We start from the raw sequence: 19,076 nt of genomic DNA, 5'->3' as shown, positions 1-19,076 counted from the left end.
TAGAAGAAAACCCCCAATTTGGGTGTAAACCCAAACTCCCAATCCATAAATTAGCCACTAATAATGAAGGAAACATGTTACAATAGCTTATAATCATTATTTCCATGCTAAATAAAGCTAACCCAATCCATAATTCAAGGTGGTATATTCTAGAAATCATTTAGGAAAGAACCCATTAAACCCTCTTTTAATCCTCAAGTTCTTAGGGATTCTAACATGGATTTAGGGCATTTCTATGATGATTAAAGGATAATGGAATAGTAATGAAGATGGAATGACTTACCACAATAATGTTCCTCCAAGAAATACCTTGAAATGCTCCCAAATGGCTCTAGTTTCAGAATTGGAAATGAATGAATGACTTGGGGGTTCTAACACTCTTTTAATGCTAGCTACTGCCCGTCACCGACTTTAGCGATTGACAGACTGCTATAGTGGTCCCTTGACCGTTTCTGAAGTCCACCAGAAAATACACAGGGCCACTATAACGGCCTGCCAACGTTTCATGAACTCAACCCGAAATCCCGACTATCACCCGAGACCATCTGCTCAAAAACAAGATATGCAACTGTACATAAAAATGCGCTATGAATGTACTCGTGGCCTCAGAATTCCGAACGGAGGTCTCGTTGAACAAGTCAACCCCCAAAAGCCTAAAAACAACTTTCCAACCCAAGTTCAAAAATACAACCGAGTGCATTGGGAACCTACCAAAGCCACCAATTAGTCTCAAATGATCATTCAGACCTCTTGGAATTGACGGATTTCTGAAAAAAGTCTGTTTAACCAAAAGTCAACTACGAGTCAAACGGTTTTCACTTAAAAGCAAACTTTTCCAAAAGTCACATCACAACTCACGCCCTTGCTTAGGGAATGATACCACTTGTCCCTGCGGGTCAAAATTTTACTAATAAAGCTCCAGGATGGGTCAACGAGGAAAAAATGGTCAAAATGCAATAATGACCGAGCGGGTCGTTACACTGGAAACTCAAAGAAAATATCTTAGCATTTCAGGCTACAACCTGGGAAGATGTTCATGATAGGTATGAGTCGATAATCCAAGTATAGGATGACATGCTAGGGACTCTCTCCGAGGAACTCCTTAGTAAGACGGGCAAAAGTTTCAGGCCAGATCGGAGTTCTTCGAAGTATCTATACGAGTATATTGTTATATCTTGTATTTTTATACGTCGAGTTATTCGCAAGAGAATCGACTCAAGTTAAAGACGAGATCATTTTCGGATACGAAATAGGAACCTTTAATTTTCAATTCTAATTAGTACATAAAATGTTTACAAATTTTATTTAGTGTAAAAATATTATTAGAGATTAGGGATTAACTAATTTTGATTAGATTATTAAGTAAGAATTAGTGATTAATTAAATTAATTAAGCCTAATTACTAAGTGGGCCCCACCCGAATAAATTAAAAAATATATATTCAAGAAATCGGTAACAGGTATGTAAAGCTGTCCCTTCTTTCTTTTGGCATGTCTTAGATTTAAGTGATGAATGATATGAGCTTTGAGGTAATCCTATTCATAAGTCTTGAATGTGATTCATGATTCTTATTCACTTCTTGATGTTAGAACTCTTAAGTGGTTGAGCTTCCCTCTTCAGTTTCCTATACGTTGGATAATAGTCGATATATATATAAGCTCCTATTCCTAGAAACTCTACGATAACTGATGTCCTTGACTTCTATAAGCTGTTTCATTCTATATTGACATATGTCTATGGTTCCTAAGGCTCTTTTGATATTATTTATGATGACATTCGAGGGATATTTGGTATGATTGTCGCTATTGATACTCTGGTGTAAATCCCTTATTCTTATTCTGTTTGAGTCTTGATAATGTTTTAAATTGCATATGGTTGCTCACTACTCTGCTCGCGCATGCCTCAATATGTCTTTCACCGAGTCCCGGGCTGGGTATGTTATCGTGCACTGTTTCACTGCATTGTTCACCGAGTCCCTCACTAGAGGGCTGGGTACGGTATATATATATATGATGATATGTTATGGTGGCCAGGAGGGCATATGATGACTTTATTCACCGAGTCCTATAATGGGCCGGGTATGATATATGATATTGACATGCATGATTTATGTTTCAAAAGGCAAGTGTTTTGGTATTATAGATGTTATACTTGTCTCCTGCAATCCCTATTTCAGTTATGATCCTCTTTACTGTATTTTATGCTTTACATACTCAATACATATCTCGTACTGACCCCCTTTCTTTGGGGGCCTGCGTTTCATGCCCGCAGGTGCAGATACTCGCTTTGGTGATCCGCCAGCTTAGGACTTCTATTCAGCTGTTTTGGAGTGCTCCATTGTCCTGGAGCCTAAATGTTTGGTACAGACCTTCTTATGTATATATATATATATGTTTGTCCGGGGGTACGACGGGGCCCTGTCCCGTCATATTTCACTGTTGATACTCTTAGAGGTCTGTAGACATGTATGTGGGTTGTGTACAGATTTGATCAGCTGTGTCTATATAGTTATTGTGGATGTTCTGTCGTGGTAGCAGCTTTGCCGGCTTGCATATATTATCGTTTCGTAGTGGCAGCCTTGTCGGCTTGCGTATATTTATATTTTGGGATGTTGTATGTAGTGGCAGCCTTGTCGGCTTGCGTTTGTATAGTTGGGACGTTCCCATACGTTATGACAGCCTTGTCGACTTGTGTACTATGTTATCTTTTGATGATTATGACTCCTCAGGAGACAGGTTACCTTGATATGTATATGTGGTGTCCTGAGATAACGTATGTTTTCGCAAGTTTCCAGGCTACGTTTAGTTTCAGTTTGATTATGTCTAACAGATATGTATATGAGTGCCCAGCTCGGGCACTAGTCACGGCCTACGGGGTTGTGTCGTGACAAAAGTGGTATCAGAGCAGTTCATCCTCGGAGTGTCTAAAGATCGTGTCTAGTAGAGTCTTGCTTATCGGTGTGTTGTGCACCACATATATAAACAGGAAGCTACAGGACATTTAGGATGCCATCCTTCCTTCTTATCTTAGATCGTGCGATAGAGCTGTATTATTAGGATAATCTCTTCCTAACAGACTGTTATGTTTACAACTATGCCTCCAAAGAAAGCGACAGCTGCCCAGAAGGGCAAATCGGTAGCAGGGGATACTAGCCCGACTCGGAGAGTTACTAGGGCTCATGCCCAGTTATGCCTGAGATTATGTTACAGTCTGCGAGTTCTACTACACCGCCACTTCCAGAGGAACCTAGGACAGCGACAGCTCCAGGTCAGGGGGCGGCTCCACCGCCGGCTCCCGAGGTTCCAGCACCTGAGCCTCCAGCTCCTCAGCCAGGGGCGGAGGATAGAGCCATGCGAGATGCAGTTCAGTTGCTCACCAGATTAGTGGCAGGGCAGGCTCGCAGGCATGGACTAGGGGTTGACCAGACGGATAGATATGACAGTTTGAGAGCCCATGACTTCCTAAGCTGTAATCCTCCAGAGTTTTTCGGGTCGAAGCCCGAGGATGACCCGCAGGAGTTCGTTCGGCAGATGCAGCGTACATTGAGGATAATTAAGGCTTCTGAGACTGAGTCTATTGAGTTAGCTTCGTATCGATTGCGGAATGTGGCTGTCAGTTGGTATGAGTCGTGGGAGTTGTCTAGGGGCGAGGATGTTCCTCCAGCAGTATGGGATGAGTTTGTGGAGGCCTTCCTTGGCCATTTTCTACCTCTAGAGATGCGGCGAGCTAGAGTTGATAGATTCCTACAGTTGAGGCAGAGGGGCACGAGTGTTCGAGAGTATAGCCTAGAGTTTGACTCGTTGGCTAGATATGCACCCACTATTGTAGCTGATATGGCGTATAGAGTGTATCGGTACGTGATGGGGTTAGATCGTTATTTGGTTGATGGTTGTATGGCAGTGGCTCTTCAGCCAGGTATGGATATTGCTCGGGTACAGGCATATGCACAGGGGGTAGAGGATCGACACAGAGGACGCCAGCCAGATAGAGATTATGATAGAGACCACCATAAGAGGGCCAGATCGGCTGGCTATCCTGGCGAGTATCGAGGGGGGCAGCCTCAGCAGCATATTAGATATCCGTCCCAGCCAGCACAGAGTGCACCTCCACAGTTTACAGGTAGAAGGTTTGATAGCACAGGGTATTCAGGAGCTGGTCAGAGCTCCAAGGCTTCGGCTTCGCAGATGAACAGAGGTTTCAGTCAGTCGAGGCCACTTTTGCCTCGGTGCTCTCGGTGTGGTAGGCCCCATTCTGGGGAATGCCGTCTTGTTACAGGTGCTTGCTTTTCTTGCGGCCGTCAAGGCCATATTATGAGAGAGTCTCCGTATGGGGGCGTTTCAGGTGGTAGGGTTCAGCCCACTGGGTCGGTTGCTGGTTCATCTTCTACTGTAGCTATGCGCCCTATGGGGCAGGGTGTTCAGATACCAGCAGGCCGTGGAAGAGGCCGTGGCGGAGCTTCTAGTTCTAGCGGTCCTTCGAACCGCATATATGCTTTGGCTAGTAGACAATATCAGGAGGCATCACCAAATGTGGTTACAGGTATACTATCGATTTTTTCTCGAGACGTGTATGCATTGATAGACTCAGGCTCCACATTATCGTATATTTCTCCCTTTTTTGCTAGTAGAATTGGGATAAAACCTGAATCGATAGAGCCATTTGAGGTAGCTACACCGGTAGGAGATTCTGTTATAGCAAGGCAAGTATATAGAGATTGTTCAATGATTATATATAGTCGTTGCACCAGGGCAGATCTAATAGAGCTAGATATGACTGAGTTTAATGTTATTATGGGTATGGATTTGTTAGCTTCTTGTTATGCTAACGTTGATTGTAGAGGCAAGATAGTCCGATTTCAGTTCCCAGGAGAGCCAATTATAGAGTGGATGGGAAATACAGCATCGCCGAGGGGTAAGTTTATTTCATACCTCAAGGCAAAGAAGATGGTCAGAAAGGGTTATATTTATCATCTGGTTCGTGTGCATGACCTGAAGGCAGAAGCGCCGACTTTTCAATCAGTGCCAATAGTTAACGAATTTCCAGATGTATTCCCAGATGAACTTTCAGGCCTTCCTCCTGAGCGTGAGATAGAGTTCACTATAGACGTATTTCCAGACACTCAGCCTATATCTATTCCTCCTTATAGAATGACACCTGTAAAACTGAAAGAGTTGAAGGAGCAACTGAGAGATTTATTAGGAAAGGACTTCATCAGGCCTAGTACATCACCTTGGGGAGCACCGGTATTATTTGTGAGAAAGAAAGATGGGTCGCTGCGGATGTGTATTGATTATAGGCAGCTGAATAAAGTAACAATAAAGAACAGGTATCCCCTCCCCAGGATTGATGACTTATTTGACCAGCTGCAGGGTGCTAAATGTTTTTCGAAGATAGACTTGCGGTCAAGCTATCATCAGGTGCGGGTGAAGGAGGCAGATATTCCCAAGACTGCGTTCAGGACTCGATACGGGCATTATGAGTTTAGGGTGATGTCCTTTGGGCTGACCAATACTCTAGCAGTATTTATGGATTTGATGAACCGAGTGTTCAAGCCATTCCTTGACCTGTTCGTGATTGTATTTATTGATGATATTCTGGTCTATTCACGATCAGAGGAGAAGCATGCAGATCATTTGAGGACGGTACTTAGGGTGCTCCAACACCAGAAATTGTATGCTAAGTTCTCTAAATGTGAATTCTGGCTGACTTCAGTAGCATTCTTGGGGCATATTATCGAAGCTGATGGTATTCGGGTAGACTCACAGAAGATTGAGGCGTGAAGACTTGGCCTAGACCTATGACGCCTACTGAGGTACGCAGTTTTCTGGGGCTAGCAGGGTATTACAGGATGTTCGTAAAGAAATTTGCCTCAATTTCAGCGCCTTTAACAAGGCTAACAAAGAAGGCAGCCAAGTTTCAGTGGACCGATGCTTGTGAGCGAAGCTTCCAATTATTGAAGGATAAGTTGACTACTGCTCCAGTTCTAACACTTCCTGAAGGGCCAGATGGCTATGTTATTTATTGTGATGCCTCAGGTGTTGGGCTAGGTTGTGTGTTGATGCAGCACGGCAGAGTTATAGCCTATGCCTCCCGACAACTCAGAAAGCACGAAAGAAATTATCCCACACATGATCTAGAGTTAGCAGCGGTAGTGCATACCTTGAAGATATGGAGACATTATTTATACGGCGTGCACATTGATATTTCTACAGATCATAAGAGTCTCCAATATATCTTTAAGCAGAAGGAGCTAAATTTGCGGCAGAGGCGGTGGCTAGAGTTGCTGAAGGACTATGATGTTGATATTCTATACCACCCAAGGAAAGCAAATGTTGTAGCAGATGCACTCAGCCGTAAATCTATGGGCAGCTTGGCAGATGTACAACCAGAACGGATGGAGATAATTCATGAGATTGGCCAGTTAGCTAATCTTGGAGTCCGTTTGGCCGATTCTGATGATGGCGGAGTTTCTATTTGAGGAGTTGTTGAACCCTCTATCATTGAAGAGGTAAAGAGACGCCAGTACGAGGACCCTGTTCTTATACATTATAGATATGCAGCTCTTCAAAAGGAGGAGACTCCATTCGAAGTTGCACCTGACGGAGTGCTACGATACAGAGGCAGATTATGTGTACCTGAGGTTGCAGGGTTACGGCGACAAGTTATGGGGGAGGCACACTATGCCCGTTATTCTATTCATCCAAAGTCAACGAAGATGTATCATGACCTCAGATATTTGTATTGGTGGGATGGCATGAAAAAGGATATAGCAGAGTTTGTTGCTCAGTGCCCGAATTGTCAACAGGTTAAGGTCGAGCATCAGAAGCCTGGTGGGTTATTACAGGAGATGGAGATTCCAACCTGGAAATGGGAGGTAATTAATATGGACTTCGTCACAGGTTTACCTCGCACTCCGCGAAGATGTGACTCTGTTTGGGTTATCGTTGATAGGCTGACAAAATCGGCCCATTTTCTTCCAGTCAGGACTACTTATTCAGCTGAGGACTATGCTAAGTTATACCTCAAGGAGATAGTGATACTTCATGGGGTTCCCACAGCTATTATCTCCGATAGAGGAGCCCAGTTTACACCTAACTTTTGGTGATCCTTCCAAGAGGGATTGGGAACACAAGTGAGTCTTAGCACAGCATTTCATCCTCAGACTGACGGATTGGCCGAGCGTACCATTAAGACACTACAAGATATGTTACGGGCCTGTGTTATTGATTTTAGGGGTAGCTGGGACGATCATTTTCCACTTATCGAATTTGCTTATAATAACAGCTATCATTCGAGTATTCAGATGGCACCGTATGAGGCCTTGTATGGGAGGAAGTGCAGGTCACCTATTGGCTGGTTTGATGTTGGTGAGACTAAATTAATAGGCCCAGACATGGTTAAGCAGGCCGTCGATAAAGTGAAGCTTATTCAGGAGAGGTTACTGGCAGCCCAGAGTCGACAGAAATCATATGCAGATAATCGACGTTGACACTTAGAATTTCAGGTTGGTGATTGGGTGTTCTTGAAGGTGTCACCCATGAAGGGTGTCATGAGATTAGGCAAGAAAGTGAAGCTAAGCCCGAGGTACATTGGACCTTATCAGATTATCCGTAGGGTAGGTCGGGTTGCCTACGAGTTGAACCTACCGTCTGATTTGGAAGCAGTACATCCAGTATTTCATGTGTTAATGCTTCGCAAATTTATAGGCGATCCCTCCAGAGTATTTCCCGTAGATAATGTCCAGGTGATGGAGGAGTTGTCATATGAGGAGGAACCTATAGCCATACTTGATCGGCAGGTAAAGAGATTGCGAACCAAAGACGTGGCTTCCGTCAAAGTATTATGGCGAAACAACAATAGAGAAGAGATGACCTGGGAAGCCGAGGAGGAGATGAAGAATAAGTACCCTTACTTGTTCCCTACGCCTACAGGTAAACCTAAACTTCTCACTCCATTATATTGATTGACCTATGAAACCATATGTTATAACAATAAGGGAGACTTCCCCAAGATTCATATAAAACCTTACGGGACCAATTCAACATTCGAGGACGAATGTTCTAAAGGGGGGAAGGATTTTATATCCCGTATTTTTGTACGTCGAGTTATTCGCAAGAGAATCGACTCAAGTTAAAGACGGGATCATTTTCGGATACGAAATAGGAACCTTTAATTTTCAATTCTAAGTAGTACATAAAATGTTTACAAATTTTATTCAGTGTAAAAATATTATTAGAGATTAGGGATTAACTAATTGTGATCAGATTATTAAGTAAGAATTAGTGATTAATTAAATTAATTAAGCCTAATTACTAAGTGGGCCCCACCCGAATAAATAAAAAGAAAAGAAAAATATATTAAAGAAAGTGGATTAGTGACTCACAAGGGAGGGGGCACGTGTCCCCCTAGGAACAAGCATATATATAAGAAATGTAGTGAACAAATTTTCATTTTTCATTCTTTTTCAAAAAAAATCAAAGGGAAAAATCATCAACTTCTCCATGGCTGCTCTCGGCCAGCCATGGTGTTGAAGGAAAAAACAATTATTCTTGGATGTTTTGAGCAAATTTCAAGTGCAATACAAGTTCAAGGAGGTGATAGCAATATTGGATATTAAGTTAGAGAAGAAGAAATTGTAAAATTGGAGCAATTGAGCGTAGAAATTCCTCCGAGAAAAATTTGGTATGATTTTTTTATTTTGTGGTATAATTGTGTTAATAGTATTGTAATGGAATTATTAAAATTGGATTGGACGAAATTGGAAGTAAGAAAATGCATAAAATTGATATTATAGGAAATTGTGTGTTGAAATGGATTTAGAGAAGTTGTTGGGTTGTTAGAATTGTTATGGGCTGAATTGTGTGAATTTTATATGTATATTTCCGTTGTTGGTATTTCTGTGTTAACAGGAGAATAATTGGAAATTCGGGTTAGGCGAATATATAGGGGAAATGCTGCCCGATTTTCGTTAAGTCCTAAACTAATGGAAAACCCTAAACGAGAAAGTATGAGTTAAAGAATAAGTTCTATAAGCGATAAGCTGCGGAATTACGAACTAGGAAGTATAGTACTAACGATAACGTTACTTTTATATTAAATAGGCTAAAAGAGCGACGAAGCGAACGGGTTTGCGATTAATCGTTAACAGGTATGTAAAGCTGTCCCTTCTTTCTTTTGGCATGTCTTAGATTTAAGTGATGAATGATATGAGGTTTGAGGTAATCCTATTCATAAGTCTTGAATATGATTCATGATTCTTATTCACTTCTTGATGTTAGAACTCTTAAGTGGTTGAGCTTCCCTCTTCAGTTTCCTATAGGTTGGATAATAGTCGATATATATATAAGCTCCTATTCCTAGAAACTCTACGATAACTGAGGTCCTTGACTTCTATAAGCTGTTTCATTCTATATTGACATATGTCTATGGTTCATAAGGCTCTTTTGATATTATTTATGATGACATTCGAGGGATATTTGGTATGATTGTCGCTATTGATACTCAGGTGTAAATCCCTTCTTCTTATTCTGTTTGAGTCTTGATAATGTTTTAAATTTCATATGGTTGCTCACTACTCTGCTCGTGCATGCCTCAATATGTCTTTCACCGAGTCCCGGGCCGGGTATGTTATCGTGCACAGTTTCACTGCATTGTGCACTGAGTCCCTCACTAGAGGGCTGGGTACGGTATATATATATATATATATGATGATATGATGATATGATGATATGTTATGGCGTCCAGGAGGGCATATGATGACTTTATTCACCGAGTCTCATAATGGGCCGGGTATGATATATGATATTGATATGCATGATTTATGATTCAAAAGGCAAGTGTTTTGGTATTCTGGATGTTAAACTTGTCTCCTGCACTCCCTATTTCAGTTATGATCCTCTTTACTATATTTTATGCTTTACATACTCAGTACATATCTCGTACTGACCCTCTTTCTTCGGGGGGCTGCGTTTCATGCCCACAGGTACAGATACTCGCTTTGGTGATCCACCAGCTTATGACTTTTATTCAGCTTTTTTGGTGTGCTCCATTGTCCCGGAGCCTATATTTTTGGTACAGACCTTCTTATGTATATATATATGTTTGTCCGGGGGTACGACGGGGCCCTGTCCCGTCATATTTCACTGTTGATACTCTTAGAGGTCTGTAGACATGTATGTGGGTTGTGTACAGATTTGATCAGCTGTGTCTATATAGTTATTGTGGATGTTCTGTCGTGGTAGCAGCCTTGCCGGCTTGCATATATTATCGTTTCGTAGTGGCAGCCTTGTCGGCTTGGGTATATTTATATTTTGGGATGTTGTATGTAGTGGCAGCCTTGTCGGCTTGCGTATGTATAGTTGGGACGTTCCCATACGTTATGACGGCCTTGTCGGCTTGTGTACTATGTTATCTTTTGATGATTATGACTCCTCAGGAGACAGGTTGCCTATATATATATATGTGGTGTCCTGAAATAACGTATGTTTTCGCAAGTTTCTAGGCTACATTTAGGTTCAGTTTGATTATGTCTAACAAATATGTATATGAGTGCCCAGCTCGGGCACTAGTCACGGCCTACGGGGTTGGGTCGTGACATATATATAAGACACCCCTTTATATGTGCATAAATATACACATGTATACGTGTATACATATGTATATCATGTATATTTAGGATACTTCCTTCCCCCTTTTATTTTAAGACCGGGCCCAGTCCATTAAAGGACTGACCCGACCCAACCATGTGTTAAAGGGGGGGGGGGGGGGGGGGGGGGAAATCCCCTTTGCTTCTTTATTTTTTCGATTCAGCAGCTAAACGACCCCTCTAGAATGAGCAAAGGGCTTCTCTCCAAAGAAAAACCCTAGCCGCCCCTTTCTCACATTCTCTTTCCTTGTCGCGCGGCCTAAAATGGAAATCTCGTGGGCTCCTTTGATGATATGGTTTTTGAGGGCTGAGAATGGCAAGAGCATTTATTTCTCTGCCATTTCTCAAGAAAAAACACCAAGATTCAGCCCAAACACGGTATAGTCTCACCCTTTTCTTCACTTTTTCTGCATTTCAAATGGTTATCAATTGAAAATATTTAATTGATTTTGTTGTTATTCATTTGAATTCCTAGAATCTCGTTGGTTCATAGTGAATCAGTCAGATTGAGTTTGTTTGGGTCAAATCTGACCATTTGTTGTTCAATTGTTGTCTATCTAAACCGTTGAATGGGTTTTGAGGGCAAGAAATTCTGAGAATTGCAAAGTCCCACATCGAAAAAACCCCAGGTTTTGGGGATTTTGGGCTTCTATATAAAGAACCCCAATCCTTCAAAATTTAGGAGATCAGAATATATCACATATTCATAAAATCGAGAATACCTAAGGCTTTTTAGCATATTTGCTTGAGACCTTTACTTTTTCGATCAGCTCAAGTTTTTAAAAGTTTGTTTTGTTTTCTGTGGTGTGTGGCTGAGTATTTGGTATGGAGACTGAAGCTTTCAAGTTCAATCTCTTCCAAGGCTGCACGAAGAAGAGGTAACCTTCTTCCCTTTTCTCTATTTTTAGAATTTTGTGTTGTTATATGTTTTCACTGTTAATTGTGCATTTAGTTTCGTTTTAGTTGATTAGGTTTTTTTTTTAAGTTTATAATCTTGGTGTAGTTTGATTTGTGTAATTAGTTAGTTTCTATTTCCCTACTTTAGTTAATATATGATTAGGGCATATCATTAGTTGATAGTACTGCTGTTAATCATGTAATTAGTACATATGTTTAGTTCAGTGCCCTATCTTAAGTATGTTGATTAGTCCACCTATTTTAGTTGATTAGTTGTTGGCATAAGATTCTTATATTGCTCTGACTAACTGCCTGATTAGTCTAAGATGCTTAATTTGCTTGTTTTGTCAAGATGTGTTGTTAGTTTGTAGTTAATGAATCATATTAGCTTTTCAGTTGATCAGATTGGCTTCGTATGAACATGTGATCTATTCATTATACTTGATTAAATCGGTGATTGGTTAGCTACGCATATATCATCCCTAATCAGAACTAATCCTTGTCTGCCTTAAGATTGTTTCATCTTCACTTGATGCATGGTTAGTCTTATACTTACGTAACCTACTTACAAGTTTTGGTCCTTCTTATGGTTAGCTGAACCTAGGTTAATTTGTAAAGTTGTTGTATAAGCTAGAATACTTGTCTATGGTTGTTAAAAATGTGATTTGCATGTTTATTGGTTGGGTACATTCAAGGCCTATAACTTGCTAAACTGTCATTTTCCATTTGGGGTAAATCATGCATCAATGGCTTGTAATATTTGATAGATTTGAAGTGTGTCACCTGAGTTTAGCCTAGGGATATGACTCATGTCTCATTTTATTCGCATCAAAACCATGTATCCATGTATTCATAATTTAGTTTGGCCATTCTTAGCTTACCATGATTTCATTATAACTCTGTTTGGCTCACATTTGGATGTCACACAACTGCCAATACTGGCATAAATCCATATGGTCGTATTTAGTTTCAAATGGTTGTCAAAAGGTGCTTAATGAGAATAAAATTGACTGCAAGTTCAAACCTAGTGTATTGCACTCTTATGGTATCCTTAAATAAATTATGTAGGCATTTTAATGTTCATTATTGATTAATTGATGACAAATGCCAACTGCATGTTATAATAGGAATTCTCTGCTGAATTTGAACCTCTTTTACTCACTTACACATGTAGTGTTTGCCTTTTGAAAGTGTCATATGACCCTGTTAAATGTATATCCTCTGGGAGTATTTGTGTTAGCCTTAAAATGTTAGTATTTGCCAGTCTCTTATGAAACCATGCCTGCTCAGTTGTTCTCGCAACAATATGGGAGAAGATCACTTAGTGTGTATGCTTAAGTATCAGAAAAAGATTTAAGATCTTGCTCTATGCATGATTACTTACATTTAACCTATGTTGCTCAGACTCTCTAAAAATGATGCCGCACCCGTGTCGGATCCTTCAAAAATGCACTACATTTGGAGGATCCGACACGCACCCGTGTCCATTTTCGAAGAGTCCGAGTAACATAGCATTTAACCAGTTCTGTCTAAAACCTTTGACTCTGGCTGTTTTATTCATGGCATGTTGCATCTCTCCCCCTTTCCCTTGGTAGTTTCTCTGTATATGAGCATCTAATATATAACATGATTAAATGTGAATGCCTTTTATGCACATCTGGTTTGTGTTTTCTGAGTATTGTGCCCTCTCTTATGGAATTTATCTCGTATATCTTAAGATTATGTCCTGGCATGCCAAATAAATTGAAACTTGTCCCTGCCTGAGTCCGAGTATTGATTTGGGCTTAAATATACAGGAGATATACCAAAATATACCATATGTATATAGTTCCTATACACCTTTAGTAAATAGGAATTTGTATATTGAAGTATACATGAGGTATATCACTTACTGAAATTCAGAATTGATAGTTTGTGCATCATGGGGATTTACGTTGGGCTTGGTTCTTATGTGTTTGCTTTCTTTGAGCTTTCCTTTATATATGTTGTGAGTTTGGTCTTCGTTTGGGCCTTTCTTATTTTGATATATTTTCTTAATAGGCCCTGTTAGCTTTTAAATCCTTCCTTATGTTACAACTTGGGCTAGACAGTTCTCTTTTTGCATGTAGTAGTTGCGGGGGTATACTAATATGCATATTTTCTTTGATGAATAATACATGTATATACATAGTACGTATTACTTAAGTGATTCTCGATACCCTCTAATCCTTATTTTCCTATTTTCCTTTTGTGTCTCATGTAAAAATCATACGGGCCACTCGGGGCGCATTCCACTACATTAACCTACTGGGTCTGACGCCCAACCCACTTGTTTATCGAGTTCGCAAAGAGAAACTGAAAGGGAAGCTAATATATATATTGAAGGCCCACCTATGGGTGGCTTAGGTAGACCCACCAGCATAACTCTTCTCTTTTCATTTATCTTTTATGGGATGTAAATGTATTTGTAACAAACATAGGTGAATACTGAAACCCTTTGGATGTTAGAGCTTAGAAAAATACTTAGTATTATTAGGAATATTGCCTAAACTATTTTCTAAATTCGCTAAGTATACACCTGCATGAAATCGACATCAAATTGTATTTTTTTTAAACTGGTTTAATAACTTGGTGTAGAACGAACAATTTCAAATGAGATAAGTGTTGAATTTGGGCCTTTTGCTCCTTTGCATAATTCTTGATACATAATGGATCAAAACTGAAGCAAGTCTTTGGCCTTAAGCCCACAAAAGGTTTCTTTAAAAGTAAAAACAAGCCTGGATTATTTTTTGCTATAAACTGGACTGAATCGGAAAAGGTGAATTTAAGGACCGTTTTCGGGTTACAACTTAGACTAAATTTTGAGAAAAGGAGTAGATGTGAAAGGCCCAGTTTTCAGAATCAGAAAATGGGCTCATTTGCTTTAACTTGGACAATATTTAGAGAAGTAAACAAAGTATTTTTTTGGGCCTAAAGCTCAAACTTGAGGGATAAAACAAGGAGAGATATACTTAGGTTGGTTCAAGAGTAGAACGGCTTTGGAAAATTGGAATGTGGTTGATTATGAGCTTCAATAAATCAAAATGGATTTAATAAAAAAAATTATATTATAAAAAAGGAAAGATATACTCCATACTTTCTTATATATACGTAAATTTAAACCTGTAAGAACTAAACTCATTTCATTAGGACCAAAATAGTACTGACTCTACTTGGGCGAAATTTCGAGTATGTCTTGGTCCAGAAATGAAGTGAGTTGAACAATTATACGAATTTTTGAAACCAAAATTAAGGGGGCATTTTGTTGAAATTTTGTACTTATAATAATTATGACACTTTGTGATAAAGTAAATTCCCTTAAGCAAATAATCACATTAATCATACATTTAAGCTCGTAGATCAATCATATTCTACGGATCCTTAATACTAGGGTCCTTAAAACCTTCCCTAGGGGATCACCAGAACCCTTACCTCGAACTTTGGTCTAAAAAGGATTTTTCTCTTGTTTGATAAACCCTTTTAACCCGATTTTCCTAATTTCCCTTAAATAAATTTGGTGGTGACTATAAAAGTACTAAAATCCATTTAGAGCACTAATAACCTCTTGGTAGCTTTTATGCACCCATGTAAAAGTGAACCATAACAGATGGCCACTTTATTGGGGAAGTTTCTAGGTTTAACCATAAGAGTTTCAATATAATGTGATTTAAATTTTAATTACTTGATTAAGTGTTTACTTCTTCGCAATTATAAATTGTCATTCATTTCATATCATAAATTCCGCCACTCCTGGCAAAAAGCATGATTTCAAAGGGGACACACGGGCTCGCAGTCTAGTCTTCACTAAAGAAATTCGAAACACCCTTTCTATGGAACATGTTGAATGCAGAGTTGGTGTGCGGTCACCTAACAACCGACAACGGTTCACCCCGAGTAGTCCGCTTAAGTCTAAGGCCAATTAAAAAACCCACTCTTGCATAAGCCTAGGTTAGAACTAAGTCAAATCCAAAGATGAGTTAGATTGAGTTTGGATATTTGAGACGTATCTAAACCCATTAGCAAGACTACCTAGTGGAAAGTACGGTCTATGACCCGAAGACACAGCATCTCATTTTATGTGGTAATTGGAAACATGTAATGTGCCTGTGTGCTAAACCATTGCCTATTTGGAGGGGGGGGGGGGGGGGGGGGGGGAATAACCTTGTCTTTATTATAGTAGATGTTGATCAACTTACAATTCGATATGGTTATTGATATACTGGACTTGCTTCATATATGGTGGGGTAGAATGAGTCAAGAAGAAACAAAGGGAATTTCTCGCCATTTATGGAACCTAACCTCGATAATGACAATGAAGGGTTGTAGGGAGTTGATAGAGGTAATCTGTCACGACCCAACCCCGTAGGCCGTGACTGGTGCCCGACCTGGACACCCGTATACATACCTATCAGATATAGTCAAGCTGAAATACGAACTATATGAAAACTTACAAAAGAACTCCAATGGGTATCATGAACTCCAATATATATATCAAGATCAACTGTTTCCTGAGGAGTCACAACGAATCATATCATGAAAGGATACGTAAGCCGACAAGGCTGCCACAACATATCAATATCCATAGCACATCGTATAAACACAACTGAACAAACCTATACACAACCGACACATATGTCTACAGACCTCTGAGAGTAGGGGGGGGGGGGGGGGGGGGAATAACCTTGTCTTTATTATAGTAGATGTTGATCAACTTACAATTCGATATGGTTATTGATATACTGGACTTGCTTCATATATGGTGGGGTAGAATGAGTCGAGAAGAAACAAAGGGAATTTCTCGCCATTTATGGAACCTAACCTCGATAATGACAATGAAGGGTTGTAGGGAGTTGATAGAGGTAATCTGTCACGACCCAACCCCGTAGGCCGTGACTGGTGCCCGACCTGGACACCCGTATACATACCTATCAGATATAGTCAAGCTGAAATACGAACTATATGAAAACTTACAAAAGAACTCCAATGGGTATCATGAACTCCAATATATATATCAAGATCAACTGTTTCCTGAGGAGTCACAACGAATCATATCATGAAAGGATACGTAAGCCGACAAGGCTGCCACAACATATCAATATCCATAGCACATCGTATAAACACAACTGAACAAACCTATACACAACCGACACATATGTCTATAGACCTCTGAGAGTAGGAATGGCGAAATATAACGGGACAGGGCCCCGCCGTACCCCTGGATAATCATACATATATATATCATAAGATCTGTACAAAAGGTCTAAACTCCGGAACAACGGAGCTCTCCAAGACAGCTGAATAGAAGTCCTATGCTGAAGGGTCACCAAACCGACTATCTGTACCTGCGGGCATGAAACGCAGCCCCTCGAAGAAAGGGGGGTCAGTACGGAATATGTACTGAATATGTAAGGCAGTACTGAATCATAAAACAAGGAAAAACGTAACAATAAGCAAGTTTAGAAAGCAACCCGGGAGTAACCTGGAACAGCATTTTGAACCATGTCATGTGGTCCCCCCTTACACAAATTCTAGCATACACAATATAAATATAGAATATCCTACTCGTAGCCGCTTCCGGCTAATAACACAATAGTCCCTTCGGACGGCCGCTTCCGGCATAATAACACAATAGTCCCTTCAGACGGCCGCTTCCGGCATAATAATGATAATGATGGCCCCTTCGGGCAGCCGCTTCCGGCTTAATATCACAACCATGTCAACACAACTTAATCCACAAATACCCATAAAAAGAGATGATGCTATGGAATGTAAACATAAATCATAAATGAAATGAAATAGTAAAATCTCTCACCCCCTTCGGAGTGGTTTTGAAAATCAAACTTTATGTTTCCTTTAGTATAAATCTAATTTCCTCGAAATCATTAGTAAAACCATATACACAACTCAACTGGCACCTTATGGGTGTTCCTTTCGGAAAAGAATAGGATCTTATATATATCGACTATTATCCATCATATAGGAAACTAAAGAGGGGAGCTCAATCACTTAAGAGTTCTAACATCAAGAAGTGAATAAGAATCATGAATCACACTCAAGACTTATGAATAGGATTACCCCAAAGTTCATATCATTCATCACTTAAATCTAAGACATGCCAAAAGAAAGAAGGGACAGCTTTACATACCTGTTGACGACTAATCGCAAAACCGTTCGCTCTGTCTCTCTTTTAGCCTAGTTAACATAAAGGTAACGTTATCGTCAGTAACTATACTTTCTAGTTCGTAAATCCGTAGCCCATCACTTTATAGAACTTGTTCTTTAACCTATACATTCTCGTTTAGGGTTTTCCATTAGTTAAGGGCTTAACTAAAATCGGGCAGCATTTCCCCTATATATTTGCCTAACCCGAATTTCCAATTATTGTCCTGTTAACACAGAAATACCAACAATGGGTATATACATACAAAATTCTCCCAACTTAGCTCATAATAATTATAACAACCCAACAATCTTTCTGAATCCATTTTAATCCAAAATTTTCATATAACAACAATTTCATGTATTTCTTACTTCCAATTTCGTCCAATCCAATTTTTATAATTCCATCACAACACTACTAACACAATTACACCATAAAATAAGAAATTCTTACCACAATTTTCTCGGAAGGATTTCCACACTTAATTGCTCCAATTTTACCATTTCTTCTTCTCCAATCTCCTTGAACTTGCAATTCACTTGAAACTTAATCCACAATAGCAACAAAATAATTTTTTTCCTCCATCCATGGCTGGCCGAGCAGCCATGGAAATTTTTGCAATTTGTTTCCTCTAATTTACAAGTTGTGAAATGGAAGATTAATTCCTAACTTGTTCCTTCAATTTCAATATATATGGAACCTCCCAAAGTGACACGTGCTGCCACTAATTCTTGATCAATTGGTGCCACGTGGCAGCCTACTTGGTGCCACGTGGCAGCCCCTTATTTATATATATATATATATTCGGGTGGGGCCCACTAGTGCCTTAATTAAATTAATTACTCACTAACCCCTACTTAATAATCTTATCATAATTAATTAAATCCTAATCTCCAATAATTTTTTTACACCAAATAAAATTTGTAAACAATTTATGTTCTAATTAAAATTGAAAATTCAAGGTCCCTATTTCATGTCCGAACATAATTCCGCCCTTAACTTGAGTCGATTTGCTTGCGAATAATTCGACGTATAAATATACGGGGTATAACATCATTCCCCCCTTTAGAACAATTGTCCTCGAATGTTAAACTGATTCTGAATTCCCAATATTTTCTCAAGTGTTCTCTTATTTAATTATGCACTTCACATATCTCTTCCATTGGTCGATTCACTATAGTTCATTATAACGTATTTCATGCCTCTACATAGCAATTCCTGTAATATCTCCTCTTTTTGTTGCTTCCCGAGGTAATAATTCCACGTCATTGACTTTACCCTCCTCTTACTTCGCAGTCCGTTGTCAGTTCTATTGCGAGCTCTTCCGTTGAAATCTTACTTTCTTCCTTGTGTGCT

This window comes from Lycium barbarum, chromosome 8 (assembly GCF_019175385.1).
Source record: "Lycium barbarum isolate Lr01 chromosome 8, ASM1917538v2, whole genome shotgun sequence".
Classification (NCBI taxonomy): Eukaryota; Viridiplantae; Streptophyta; class Magnoliopsida; order Solanales; family Solanaceae; genus Lycium; species Lycium barbarum.
Note: the sequence above shows the minus strand (reverse complement) of the source record.